General features: G+C 30.4%; 2 protein-coding genes and 1 long non-coding RNA gene across 9 annotated transcripts in view; 1 reads left to right on the top strand and 2 right to left on the bottom strand.

Moving 5' to 3' along the window:
• The window catches only part of LOC127843709 (endonuclease/exonuclease/phosphatase family domain-containing protein 1-like), a 560124-nt gene that overhangs the window by 421050 nt on the left and 124086 nt on the right, over nt 1–14988 (bottom strand). The window lies entirely within an intron of this gene.
• The window catches only part of LOC127843721 (uncharacterized), a 238962-nt gene that overhangs the window by 132739 nt on the left and 91235 nt on the right, over nt 1–14988 (bottom strand). The gene's annotated exons all lie outside the window — the stretch shown is intronic.
• LOC127843705 (uncharacterized) overlaps nt 1–14988 on the top strand; it is a 253090-nt gene that overhangs the window by 153816 nt on the left and 84286 nt on the right. For 2 of the 7 annotated variants that reach the window (XM_052373437.1, XM_052373436.1), the window contains exon 2: nt 11059–11123. The exons of the other annotated variants lie outside the window; for them this stretch is intronic. The gene's annotated coding sequence lies outside the window, so the exon portion shown is untranslated. The remainder of the gene's footprint in view (nt 1–11058; nt 11124–14988) is intronic. 7 annotated transcript variants of the gene reach the window in all.

The raw sequence follows: 14988 nt of genomic DNA, 5'->3' as shown, positions 1-14988 counted from the left end.
CTTTTCTTCATTTGCGTAGAATATTCATACTAGTTGTAATACTATTGCACGTATAGTGTAATAATATATCATGAGATTCTACATGACACGTAACTGACTTGGTTCTTTTGTATTTTGTTAAGATCATGTCATCTTATTATCAACATATATTCTTACCGTATTTTATCAGAAATGTATTGCTATTAAAACGTAATATCAACGGTAAATGTTGAAAACATATTGATATATGTAAACTGCGTGTAATGTTTCTTAAGCAGGTAATCGTCTTGGAATTAGTATCTATCTATTAATTCAGAAATACTATACAAAACAAATAATGACATTATTTTTTATACAAAGAATAAGAGATTTTTTTATAAAAAACAGTGGGCTGCTTCTGATTGTAAAAATCAATCAATTGCCATTGAATTACATATGCATATTTACACGGTATTATGACAAGATATTGTTAACGACACTTTAAAAGAAATACTGTGCAATACATACTAGAGTGAAAATTGCGCAATGACGCATATGTAAAATGCCTGTGAAATGGCGTATTTGTGCAATGGTTGCACAAGTGTGCATATGATAACTGGTTGGACAATAACACATATAAACTGCCGCGTCAATGCTTAACCGAGGAGTTGCGTAATATGATCTTTAACCAGACGAATTGTATAGACGAATATTTATAATCTGTCTTAACCAATATCATAACGGTATATATCTATATTATATATATATATATATATATATAGATAGATATATAGATAATAGATAGATAGATAGATCTATAGATAGATCTAGATAGATAGATAGATATATAGATAGATAGATAGATAGATAGATAGATAGATAGATAGATAGATTAGATAGATAGATAGATAGATAGATAGATAGATAGATAGATAGATAGATAGATAGATAGATAGATAGATAGATAGATAGATAGATAGATAGATAGATAGATAGATAGATAGATAGATAGATAGATAGATAGATAGATAGATAGATAGATAGATAGATAGATAGATAGATAGATCGATAGATATATAGATAGATAGATAGATAGATAGATAGATAGATAGATAGATAGATAGATAGATAGATAGATAGATAGATAGATAGATAGATAGATAGATAGATAGATAGAGATAGATAGATAGATAGATAGATAGATAGATAGATAGATAGATAGATAGATAGATAGATAGATAGATAGATAGATAGATAGATAGATAGATAGATAGATAGATAGATAGATAGATAGATAGATAGATAGATAGATAGATAGATAGATAGATAGATAGATAGATAGATAGATAGATAGATAGATAGATAGATAGATAGATAGATAGATAGATAGATAGATAGATAGATAGATAGATAGATAGATAGATAGATAGATAGATAGATAGATAGATAGATAGATAGATAGATAGATAGATAGATAGATAGATAGATAGATAGATAGATAGATAGATAGATAGATAGATAGATAGATAGATAGATAGATAGATAGATAGATAGATAGATAGATAGATAGATAGATAGATAGATAGATAGATAGATAGATAGATAGATAGATAGATAGATAGATAGATAGATAGATAGATAGATAGATAGATAGATAGATAGATAGATAGATAGATAGATAGATAGATAGATAGATAGATAGATAGATAGATAGATAGATAGATAGATAGATAGATAGATAGATAGATAGATAGATAGATAGATAGATAGATAGATAGATAGATAGATAGATAGATAGATAGATAGATAGATAGATAGATAGATAGATAGATAGATAGATAGATAGATAGATAGATAGATAGATAGATAGATATCATGAATAATAACGCACTGACGTTTACAATTCAACAGACATACAAGGCTTTACCCAAAAGCGTACAAATACTATTTATTTTGCGCTTTATTTTTTATAAGCGTCAATACGTTATGTAACGTCATCGATTAAGAATAACAAAAAACGCACCCCCGCCGAATTTTGTTTTAAATATTAGCGTTAAAGTTTGTTATTATTTATTAAGCCAAGTTTACCGATATCATAACAAGTAAATAGTACCGTGATGCTTTATCGAAAAACGTAAGCAGTAACAAACTGTCTTTTCAGTGCATATGTTTTAATGATATTAATTTGAAAGAGAACGATCCGCCTTCAAAAGGAAATCAATTTCCATTTGTATGTTATTGATTTATTATATTTTCAGTTGGCACGGAGCCGTCGTATATTAATTTGACCGTTTTAAACTGTCAAGTCATGCTATACAGCCTATTCAGAAAACATAATATTGACCTTTATGACCTTAATATTACGTTTTAGTAATCTAATACTACTCCGAAAAGTAAAAATGAAGTTATTCACGCATTTCCACGTGAAAAACGGTATCGTTATTACACTAGTACATATACGTATATCGTTAAGTATGTATATGTATGTATATGTTTTTTTTCATTATGTTATAAAACATGGATATCGCTTTTTTGAAAAATTATATATTTAATCTAAAAGAAGGCATGCAATGTTTGAATATGTTGCCCATAATTTCCTTCAAATTACATAATATGAATTATAATATCCCATATCCCATTTTGAGGTGAAATACATCCATTAACTTTGCAATATTATCTCCTTTGTACAAAGTTTATTGACAAAACAATTAACATGACATGAACAAGTCTGCTTCTGGTTTGGCTTGTCCTTGAGCATCGTTTGCTTTTATTTAAAGCGACGGCGATTTCTCGACTTCTATAAGTAAGCATATTAAATGTAAATCCTATTGTAGATATTTGGAAATAGATACATCACTAATAAAATATTATACCATCGTTTGTTTTATAAATTTACCTGCTAGTGTGGAAATGTACTAAGAAATGACAACAGGTAGTGTTGTAATTGTTCATTTTTATCACAGTTTTAACAACATCAGTTATATTTGATTTGATTGATTTTTAAATAACATTTATATCTTTATCTGTACACAAGAGAGACGGAAATTACTGTTTTCAGTGTACTATAGAAAATAAATCCTGTGGGATATATAATACGTGCACAACGCATACTGCGGATTAATAAACTATACGTTTATTCTTGTCCTCCTGATTGTGTGCAATACGTGCATGTGCCGGAAGTATGATATGATTATCGTCTACTTTGTATATTATATATACATGCATAGTGACCATTTACTTGTATATTCGTGTTTATGGTAAGTAGAATTCATGCCGCGGTTCAGTTAATATTATCTTTAACGTATTGTATTACATTGGTAACTCATTAGTATGAGTACTTTCCGATTTATTTTAAAACTTTGGTTTTCAACTAATTTTTCCAATCTTTATCGATATTTGTCCATAACAAGGTAAATACACCTTTTTATTTTAGGCTTTATGGTGGTTTATAGAGAAATATCAGTGAATTAAAACTGATAATTTCGCTGTTAAAACAGTGAAAATTATCAGTGAGAATTATCGATAGTTGTCACTGTTTTACCGGCACTATTTTTTTACCCCATTGTTACCCCCACACATTCTTCCACCAAGAGCGAGAACTCTTTGATGAATATTTATATCAACATACGGAGTAACTTCCCTTGAACATACATGTACACACTGTTAATGTTATTTACGCTATAAATAGACTCCGCATATTTATGTGACAACATGACATAAACAAATTGTGTCATTATATGATTTATTTATTTTTTAAATGATGTTATCGGTGTTTTTTTTCTTTTCACTTGATATGTGTTGCATTGTAAATACAAAAAAGTTATTGTTTAACGTTTTTTTCTTGTGAACTATTTGCAACGCTTATTGTAAATGTTATTTTTGGGCGCCCAAAGGGAAATTGGTTTGAACGGATTGGCAAACGTATAAAAATATTAATTTGTGAGCATGAAATAAAAAGAAAATTTGTTGGATTGGGTGGAATATCGATTTTAATGGCTCAAATATATTTTTCTATGATCACTCGTGAATTAAAATCGATATTCCTCCCAATCCAACAAATATCCTCTATATTATAATGACCGATTATGTTATTTATTTATGTTACAAAAGCGTGCGGTTTTGATGAATAGCCAACGTTTCGCTTCGTTAGTATTCAAAGCTTTCAACGCAAACAATCACAAATATATCCACGTTTAACGTTACTGGATTAACATTAACAACTAAAATAACTAAAGAAAATAACGTAAAAATTCGACATTTGATACTTTACAACAGCAGGACGTATTTTACCCCGTCACACATTAGGATTGGAACTGTTGTTTAGATCAAATAAAAAATTCAAAATGTTGATTTTTTAATTAGTTACATGTCCTGTAAGAAGACACACCTTTAAATGCTTTCAGAATGAAAATAGTAGTGTATTAGCCTTTTATGAATTTTAACTCATTGGCAAATCACATACATTATTAATCGTTACAGAATACCACGTATTTGCACAATGTGCATATTGCAAGCAACAATCACGGACATCTTACAATTTTTATAAAAACCCAAATTCGGATGTAGTGACATCAAACATATAGTCTACTCTATAATTGAATGGCCACCTTATATGGATGCTTTTTATTAAAACCTTGGTTAAAATTTATATAGTCTATTCTATTAATGAATGACAACACAGTCCGACGGTTGTTCCTTAAAACCATGGCTTCAACAAATATAGTTTTCTCCATCATTGAATGACAACCTTATCTGGACGCTATTGCTTCAAACCATGGTTTTAACACATATACTCTATCCTATCATTGAATGACAACCTTATCTGATAATACTACTTCAAGCCATGGTTTAAACAAATATAGTTTACTATATGATTGACAATTCAATTTATTCCGGATGGTGTTATTTTAACAGTTTGTTCTACAAATATAGTATAATTAAACAGTGAATGACAACCTAATACGGATGATGTTACTTCAAAGAATGGTTTAAACGAATGTAGTCTTCTCTATCATTGAAAGAAAACCTAATCCTAATGGTGTTACTTCAAACCACGGTTCAAACAAACATAATGAACTATATCATGAAATGTATTGTATTCGTTTGGGGTTTTATAGTATTTCTGTTATTGTGCATTTACGTTGCTGCTGTTGTTGTTTTTATATTTTGTTTATGAGAAAAATTCTTTTGACGAAACAATAAGATATTAGTTCGTCAATAAGCGTTGATTTTTAAATTCCATATTGAAATACATTAATTTGTGGCATATAATTCATATCATCATTTTCAGTTTTTACACATTTGAAACTCGGAAAATGATAATCATGATGAATTAATCATCCAAATCATAACAGTTATTAAATAAACAATTGAAATAAAAACTACGATATGGTGAAAATGCCTGCTTAAAAAAGGCTTCACTTAGTGACGCTACAGTTAAGCTAAACTGATTATCAAATATCAACCATTTGTCTGAGAGTATAAGATTCGTTTTGAACACAGACTTTACAAATGTGAACGGCAGGTTAAAATAGACCCATTCAGTCGTATAAATTGGAGGCATTTTTCAAATATACGTTTTAAAAGCCATGCGTTCTCGTATTACACGGTTTCAACATAAGTCGACATTCAATCGAGCGCACTTCATTCAAAAGTGGGTGCTGGCCGCGTATCAATCGTAATGTTTTCGTGCGGGAGTAGATTGTCTGAAGGTATGTTATTTTTATATCATAATAATAATGGGTCGGTTTTAAGTGTGCCGCTATTTAGTTAAATATTCGAAATTAATTGGAGGCTTATAAACATTAGTGAATATGATTTTGTTTAACTTCAAGTAAAGAACTGACACCGTAGATTAATTGTTTGCTACTTCAATTAATATTTTATTTTTAACGTTGACCAGTATACAGGGTTCACACTAAACATAAAGTTATTTGTAGCGAAAAAGTTTGCATGTGTCGACATGCGGTAACTGGTCATAGAAAATTTGTTTGTTTTTTGCAGTTTTGTATTGTTTTTTATAATAACACAGCTCACAAAGTAACTTATAATAATTCAACAAACAGTTGTCAATATAATAAAAGCATGATAATGGTACAAGACAAAGTAAAACCATAATTTATTCAATACATGGAAGCACATCATTCATGGTAATGTTACACATCACTACAGGCATTCCACACGGAACACTTTTTTAACAACATAGATAAATGGCATGTAACCTATAATCACATTTCATTGACCTTTCTGCCAATTGCTATCTTCATAAAACTTCTTCACAACATCACACATTTAGCTTATCTTGATTTCTAAATTTTTACCATTATACATTGCTTGTTTCGTTAACGAGTCATTTATCAATATACTGCAACCAATTATGTTTATGTTTTTAATTAAAAACCTTAATGCGAATGGGACAGAACATTAATTTTATTTCACTGTAAAAGCACAGCCGAGTAATAATAACTGCCCATGACTCTTGAAATACTGTTTTAGTGGCTTGCTTGATCTCTGTTTGCCCGATGTTTGTTTTAAATGTAAAGAACCAATTTAACTACTTTAAAGCTAGTGTCCTTGGTAAAGTTAACTATATGATTTACTCTACCTATGTTTGACTTAAACAAAACTGTACTTTAACTTCAATAAAACCGCGATCTAAGATCTAAACCTCGCCGGTATTTCACATATTCACTTGGTTGAACAACGCCGTTGTCAGGTTGCTCATGGTTTGTATTTGGGTTCGGGTATTACAAAATACCTAATTAATTAAGTATCACTTTTTTATCAATATAAAGAAGTGAAACTCCAGCTGCTGGAGCAGTATTGAATTTTCATTAAAAACAATTAGTTGGTCCTTTATTTAAGGCAAGTGACCGATTGCCCAAACAGTACAAAACAGCACAATACAGCACAATACAAACCAACATAAACACAAAATATGTATAAAGCTGGGGTCACCGCCTTGGAACGGTCATTGCAAAGCATTGGGGGTTTAAACCTGGTTATAGAACGCTCAATCTCACACTTGGCCCAGCAATATTTATAATACATTTAACTGTAAATAAAATTTAACGTCATAGCATTGTAACTCAAATTAAACAATAATAAAAGGGAATTAAAACGCATTCAATTTAATTACTATTTAATTACTCAATTGCATTGAAGATACAAGAGTAACAGAATTACAACTTTTTGACGAACGATCAAATAAAACTATTAACGATTGTCAACTACATTCCTTCTTTATAGAAAAGATGTGAGAAAATAGAATAATAGAGTTAATATCTCAGATAATCATCGCGCAAATACAGGAAGAAGCAGAAATAATGGGTGTAAAAATTCCATATTACATAGCTTCGTTGTTTATGTGACCGCTAAACAAATTAAAAATAATTATATCAAACAAGAAACGCCTATCAGAGAGAAAATATAAATAAAATGGAACATTATAAACCCAATGACCTATGCATGTAGATTACAACTGGGAAAGTCGGTCGTATGACGTCACAAAAATCCATAATGACATGAACAAATTCCAAGGGCAGTACTAAATAAAAATATTAATGGGGCTGTGCTACTAATAAAACAAGTTTAGGTGATTTAATATTAAGAAGCAAATGAATAAAAATGGTAATTTCATTAAAGCGACATTATTGGAATCAAACAGTATAAAGGTGTTTTGACAACTATGAACAGAAATGATTTGATGTACAATTTGAGTCCAAATGTAGTTTACATGCAGATTTGTTCATACGACACAATGACACAATTTTATTCAACAGTGAAAAATGCCTATTATGTAGTATTCATGCAGATTTGTTCATACGACACAATGACACAATTTTATTCAACAGTGAAAAATGCCTATAATATCACTAATGATTCCAAATGTTAAGGGAAAAAAGATATAGTAAATCGAAAACCATCAAACACGTGTTTTTAAGTACATAAGCATCGTATCATTTTGATAAAAACAAGTTATGTAAATTGAAAAGTTTAATATGAACATTTGGTTTAACATATTTTAATTTGCGGACACGCTTCAAAACATCTCCGTAAAATGATGGATGGGAGATTCCATTATTTAAATGCCATTTTAAAGAAACATTATATTTTGAAATTAAATCACCATACTTAGAGTAAAATCTAGCAAATTTATTTCTTAGGTTATGATACAAAAAGCCTTGTTTTAGCAATTTTTTAGTTAATATTAGATTACGATCATTAAAATCTTTAATACACGAACATGCTCTGGCATAACGTACCAACTGCGAAATGTAAATACCATAGGAAGGTCCTTTAGGGATGTTGCCATCTAGAAACGGAAAATTCACAATGTCAAAGTTAAAATCGTCCCGTTTGTCGTATAAACTAGTTTTGATCAAATTATTATTAATAGTTAAATGTAAGCCTAAATACGCAGCGTCTGTATTGGATATACACGATCTATTTAAGACTAGTTCTTTTGGGTAGATTTTGTGAATATAGTGTTCAAATAATGGATTATCTAAATTAAGTATGTCATCAATGTACCTACTAGTAAGGTTAAAACAATTAATCAAATCTACTTGCTTAGTTTTAGATAATTCTAGCATAAATTCGCTTTCATAACAATATAAAAAAGGTCAGCTATAAGTGGCGCACAATTAGTACCCATAGGAACGCCAATAATTTGTTTAAATATTTTACCATTAAATTCAACAAACAAGTTATCCAAAAGAAAAGTAATTGCTGCACAAAAGTCAAGACCAGTCCAAATGATGTAATTATCTAATATCTGATTAGTAAAAAAAGCTGTTTTAGTGTTTAAAGCTAGATACAAACATTTGTCTCTAGCAAAAGTTTTTTTCAATCAAAGAAACAAGTTTGGATTTTATTAAAGCGTGAGGAAGCGTTGTATATAGTGTCGAAAAATAATAAGAACTTACATGTGACACCTTATATTTTTTATTTTCAATTTTATCAATAACTTCTAAGGTGTTTTTTAGTGACCAAAATAGGTTAATATTACTATTTTCATAAATCTTAATACAAAATTTAGCTATATGGTATCTAATAGCACTCAATGCAGATGTTAGATACACTAATAATTGTTTAGTCCGATATTCGTCAGAAAATTGTGAAATGATCATCTGCTGATTAACTAATTTATTTCCACACGCTTTTTGCTGTTTGGAAAACAACTATTTTAAGCAGAAATAAATGTCGAATACAGACGGCAATATTATCTGTGTATTCAAGTTTTACAGTGAACGCACAAGAATGGCCCGATTTCGTTCCTAATTAAAAGTGTGTCTGTCCCGCCTAATTACCCAATAGCTTTACCTATTCAAGCCTGTAATTAACACCAGGTTCAAATGAGCTCATTATTGATTGGCAAAGCTAGCATGTTCTCTTCAAAAACAATTAACTTAATGTAAGTTTTCATATTCTGTTTTAGACTGGTTTACGCCTACTTTAAAGTGCTAACGCTTGTAAGGAAACAAGCGGAAAACCAAACTAACAAGTCCGGATATTTATGTTGGACGTCTGTTACAAACTTTGATATTAGCATCTTGGCAAATAAGATTTGTTTTTTGCCAAAATATCAATATTTGTGCCCCTGGCTCAAATGGCGAACGACAGCTCAATCATTGCAACATGTCTCGAAAAGTTATTTAGGGTTTAACATCATCAGCATCATAAATGAACAATCCAATGTTATTTTTTTTTAAACTGACAATCGAAATCAATGCATTTCGAAGAAAGCATTCGCCTTATCGCATATTTACTATTGTTTAAAATGATACTACTGTTCATAATATAAAACCTAAATATAGCCTTCCACATCTGGAAGGAATTTCTTGTGATGGCAGTGGATATCACTAGTAGCCGTGGGTAGATAACCGCTGCGTCAAGTCAAACAAGCCATGACAATAACCAACGTCTTTCTCGAAGGATACATGTTACCATTTAACCGCAAAACGAACAATGTGTTGAATTTATTTTGTCATTGGAATACATGTATAAAGGAAATTCAAATAAAAACAACATCAATGTAAATGCCAACACTTAGCTTGTCTTGATTTTTTATACATGTAGTATATATGCCAATACATTGCACTTTTGGCGACTTAATATACATAATTTTTTTCGACATATACTAAGTTACATGTTACAGCGATCACATTAAAATGATAAATGGACAAAGGCAAGATCACTCAAAATAATGATAACATGTACGTATGCAGTATCGCATGTCTACAGCCTAGAACACTAATTAATTCGTTTTAACGCATAACAAAACAGTAATATTATTAAGGAAATGTGAGGAAATGCATACAACTATATATACAGGTCATCAACAACACTAGTCGTTCGTACTCCCGCTGAGTCAAGTGGAACGCACAACCTTTTAATACACGTTACGTATTAATTATAAGATGGTTGAGTATTAATAGAGAACAAAAGAGGCCTTTAGCGCATTGACGGCTTTGAAATGCAATAATTTATCATTTGCTCAATGAAGAAAAGTATTCAAATGTAGTTTGAAATTTATATACCAAACTATAAACTAGTTCAAAACTTGCAGTGCCCTCCCTTGTGAATCCATTTACGTCAATTGGTTCATATCAAATATCCACAGACTTTCGTAATATTAACAGAAGATTTCACAATACTTGGGATAGTATTATACCCATTCTAACTGGCATTTCAAATTAATGATCCACATAATATAGTTTCCAAAGACTGCCTTGTAGAGCGCTTTGTTCAAAAACCATGCCAGACAATTAAAATCTAGACTCTTTGCATGTATGTCTTTATATATTTAACAATAAGAACATTTATGCAAAGTAGCCACATTAGTGTAATCAATACAAGTAAATTATATGTATTCAGTTATCAATTAAATGCTCTTTTTACATCTTTTAGCATTATCTTCAAGCAGTAGTCATGCAACATTAACTGTTCAGTAAAAATTATTTAATATTTATCTGTTTGTAATCAGATTGTGCGTAAATTGTTTCTTAGCATTAGAATAATACTAATCATAATGGAAGACCTCAATAATGTAAACAATACATTCCTTAAAACATACAATGAGCCTTATTTTATTTTCAGATTGCATGGTGAAAATAAATACAGCACCACGATGATTTTCTAGGTGTTTTGTCAGACTCCACAAAGTAAGATATTTATTGTTTATGCCATTAGTATTGCTAAAAGTGCATTTATGCATAAAGATGTTTAAAACAGGGTCCATGAGTGTCACATGAATATGTTGGCGTTTTTTATCTGCTCGATTGAGATATAGTCAATGAAACGTAAAGTTCATTCAATAGAAACGGCAAAAGTTAATGCAAGGCGATGAAAATACCATTATCTAGACATTGTGCGGAAAATAAAAAGTCTACAGACCCACCGAAGATCCGACAAATCTTCAGAAAGAAAAGCCAAGAACAGAGGCATGATCAAGCACTTATATCTTTACTGAAGAATCACTCGATTTGCATAGTTTATTTTCGTTTCGTCGTTCCAAAAACATAATATCAGAGGGCACAGTCAATAGGTTTTTGACGATGTGTGAAGAATGCAGTAAATGAAAAAAACAACATGGTGTTTCTAAAGTGAATAAAACAATAGCAGTAACAGAAATGTATGAATCAAGCAAACCGTGAAACTTTAGAAATTCTACCAGAAGAAAAATAATTATTTATACTCATTTCTTTAATAACAGAATACCAACTATAAACTTTAATGATTACAACTGGGATCACGTACATTGAATGGTCAAAGCAACGCATTGGGGTTTTAACCGTAAAGCTAAGCGGAGAAGGGATGATTGAGTCATATTGCATTTCCGACTTATGGAACGTGTTCAGTTGCCTAATTTATAGATGCTTAATATAATTATGTATTGTGATATAGGAAAGTTTCACTGTAACATCATCTTGCCTTTATGAGATATTTTAATTAACGGAAGTTATTTAACACAAATTTCTAAAGGTTCATAATTAAGTGAAATCAAATGTCAGATTTATAGAACTGGGTAAGTTATGTTCTTTAATGATTCTGAATAAACGTTAAAAAATAAATACCATAGCATAGGCATTTTTGACATACAATGTTTACTGCAACTTCATCACGTTGACCGCGGGGTTTAAAAGATGAAGAGGGGATATTATAGCCGCAATGTCAGGGCTTTAGATATTGGTCGGTTATCTAAATTATTGATGCTAAAGCATGTCTCAATACATTACCAACTTAGATCATGTTTTTACAAAGTTATACCGAGAAAGTTTGTAAACTTGGAGAGTGGTTAGTTTGATATTTTTTGTAAAGAAAACCTTCTTTTTGGTTTAATTTATCTTTTATTTAAAATTTTGTTTTTGTTTTAAAAATATGAAACGCAAACGCCGAGGTACACAATGGGTTATTAATGAAAATCTTTCCATGTCTAACTACTGCTTCAATTTCAATCGATATGTTATCATGTTCTTTTGATAAGTTTTTTTAAATGACACTATAAATTGAAAATCAACAAATTTAGATACTTTCGTTTACATGTTCAAAGAGTTATAAGGCTTACACAAAAGCAAATAACTGCAATGCTTTAGCGTTCTGTTTTTTGTGCGTGAATTAACGTTAGTAATACGGGTAACGTCGTCGACTAAGGAGCACATAAAATGATTCCCGTATGTTTTATATATTCGCGTAAAAGATTGTAGTTGGTTAGGCATAGTTAAAAAAAATATAATAACTAGAGACTCCCAAAGCGATACCGCGTAACTTTATTTAAAATGTAAGTAGTCACTAACTGTGCCCTAATGTGGATATGCTAAATAATGTGTAAATTTGAAAGACACAGTTCCAACTTTAATTAAAAATAAGTTTTTCTCGTATTTTTACAATACAATTATTATGAATGTCATGGTTATTTGGCAGAGATTCATCGCATATCCATATGATTATTTTATGAACAGTAGAGTCCCGCTCTACAGCATACGAAGAAAACAAATAATTGACGTTTATGATTTTATCTCTACGATTTAGTAATCTTATACTACTTGAAAGAGATAAATGAGTTTAAGAAGTCATTTTCACTTGGAATTCGGTATTTCAATGGCTTAAGTACACTTAAGTATATCGTTAAGTATATCGTGAAATACATATCGATTTTTTTAATTTAGCGATAAAACATGGGCATGGCTTCTTTGAATGTTAAACACATTTGGTCGTTGTCATCGAGACATTTACTCGGGCGCCGTAATACAAATAGTAGACTTTCTTTTGGTTTGCTTTCAATACAACGTACATGGAGGAATGTTAACTGCAAGTGCAATTTTGGTAACGTATATAGCCAATTGGCGATGTAAATAATTTCCTTAGATATATACGCGTACTCAAACTTTGAGTGTAACTTTATAATTATATTCATGAAATCACGAGAACATGCATCTTATGAACATGTTTTGTTAGATTTGTTATTTCAGGTTTAACTATGCGAATTATTCGTACAAATCGTGAGATAAAATTCATCCGTTGATTTGTAAAGTTTATTTCCATATATCTCCTGTGTACAAAGCTTATTGACGGATCATAAATGAAAACATATGAACTAGTCTGCTTCTATTTTGAAAGCCCGTTAGCTTTGTTGGCGTTTGTTTAAGATAGCGCACCTCTAATGGGCACATATCCAAATATAATTTAATTAATTATTTTCCTAATCAGCATCATTTCCCTGAACTACATGCAAATTTGTTGGTAGGCTTTCCATGCTTTTTAAAAAAAAAATACCGATTTTTTCAAAACCACCCTCACGCTCGGCTTTTGTTCAGGTTATTTTCACCCCTGGGGTATATAAAAGTTCCATAATTCATTCAAATTTCCAAATATGGGCATGCAGTTCTTGTGTACAGATGCAGTAAAGGTGTTTAAAGTTTAAACAAGATGAAACAAGTATTATTTTACAGACATTTAATTTTTATAAATTTTAATCTATGGAATAGCGCCTTGAAATGTAAGTGATTTCAGCCAAGTAAAAATTGGGTCGGTTAAAAACAAAGTGTAATAAAATTCAAAATAGTATCATTTTAGTTATATTTTAAACTTAGTTTTAATAGAAACACAATATAAAGCAAAAATACCAAAAAAATAGACAGATTAACCGTTCCCTTTTTGAAATAAAAATAAAAATGCAACATGCATCATTCGTATTTTCAGCAGTAAATTAATCAATTTAGCCATAACGTTGTTTTAATTTTAAAATTGAAGGATGTTCATACAATTTTCAACATATTTAACAATAAACATAGCTTATGCGCTATATTAAATCAAATTACGTTAGAAAAGAAATAAACCGCGTCGCAAAAAGTATAAATCGGCAGGAATCGAACCTGCGCGGGAAGATCCCAAAATATTTCAAGGCCATCGCCTTAACCACTCGGCCACGACAACTTCACATTAATGCAACCTTAAATTAGATATCCATAAGTAAACAGGTATAAAGGCTCGCTCGATCTTTGAAGAAATCGCGAAATCGTATTTTTCAGATGATAATTGGATCAAAGTCAATATTTATATTGAAAATAATGTATTCTAAATGAATAAGTTAAACATATATCAAAATTCGAAGTTTGAAAAAAATAAAATGCATCTCTCGGAAATAAGCGATCATTGAAGATCGGCAATGATCGTAAAATAAATCGCGGGAAATCATTAGAGGTGCGCTACCTTAAAGCGACGGCGTCATCTGAGCATAGTTAAGTAAGCATATTTAATGTATATCATGTTGTAGCAATTATGGAGACTTTGATAAACATTCCTGACAATATATCACATATGATTCGCTGTATCAATACACTGGCTATTATAAACATGTTATCAGAAATTACAACGGGTAGTTGAGTTATATTTAATCTGTTTTAGCACAGTTGGTACACGAGATATCGGTTGATTTGCTCGATAAGTTTTTTAAATGACATTACTGTTCTTTAAATTTTGAGGGAGGACGGCAATTTATGTAGTGCGTTATATACATTGGATTCCGTA

The sequence above is a fragment of the Dreissena polymorpha genome, chromosome 9 (genome assembly GCF_020536995.1).
Source record: "Dreissena polymorpha isolate Duluth1 chromosome 9, UMN_Dpol_1.0, whole genome shotgun sequence".
Lineage (NCBI taxonomy): Eukaryota > Metazoa > Mollusca > Bivalvia > Myida > Dreissenidae > Dreissena > Dreissena polymorpha.
The sequence above is the reverse complement of the archived record's forward strand: the minus strand, read 5'-3'. Positions and strand labels throughout refer to the sequence as shown.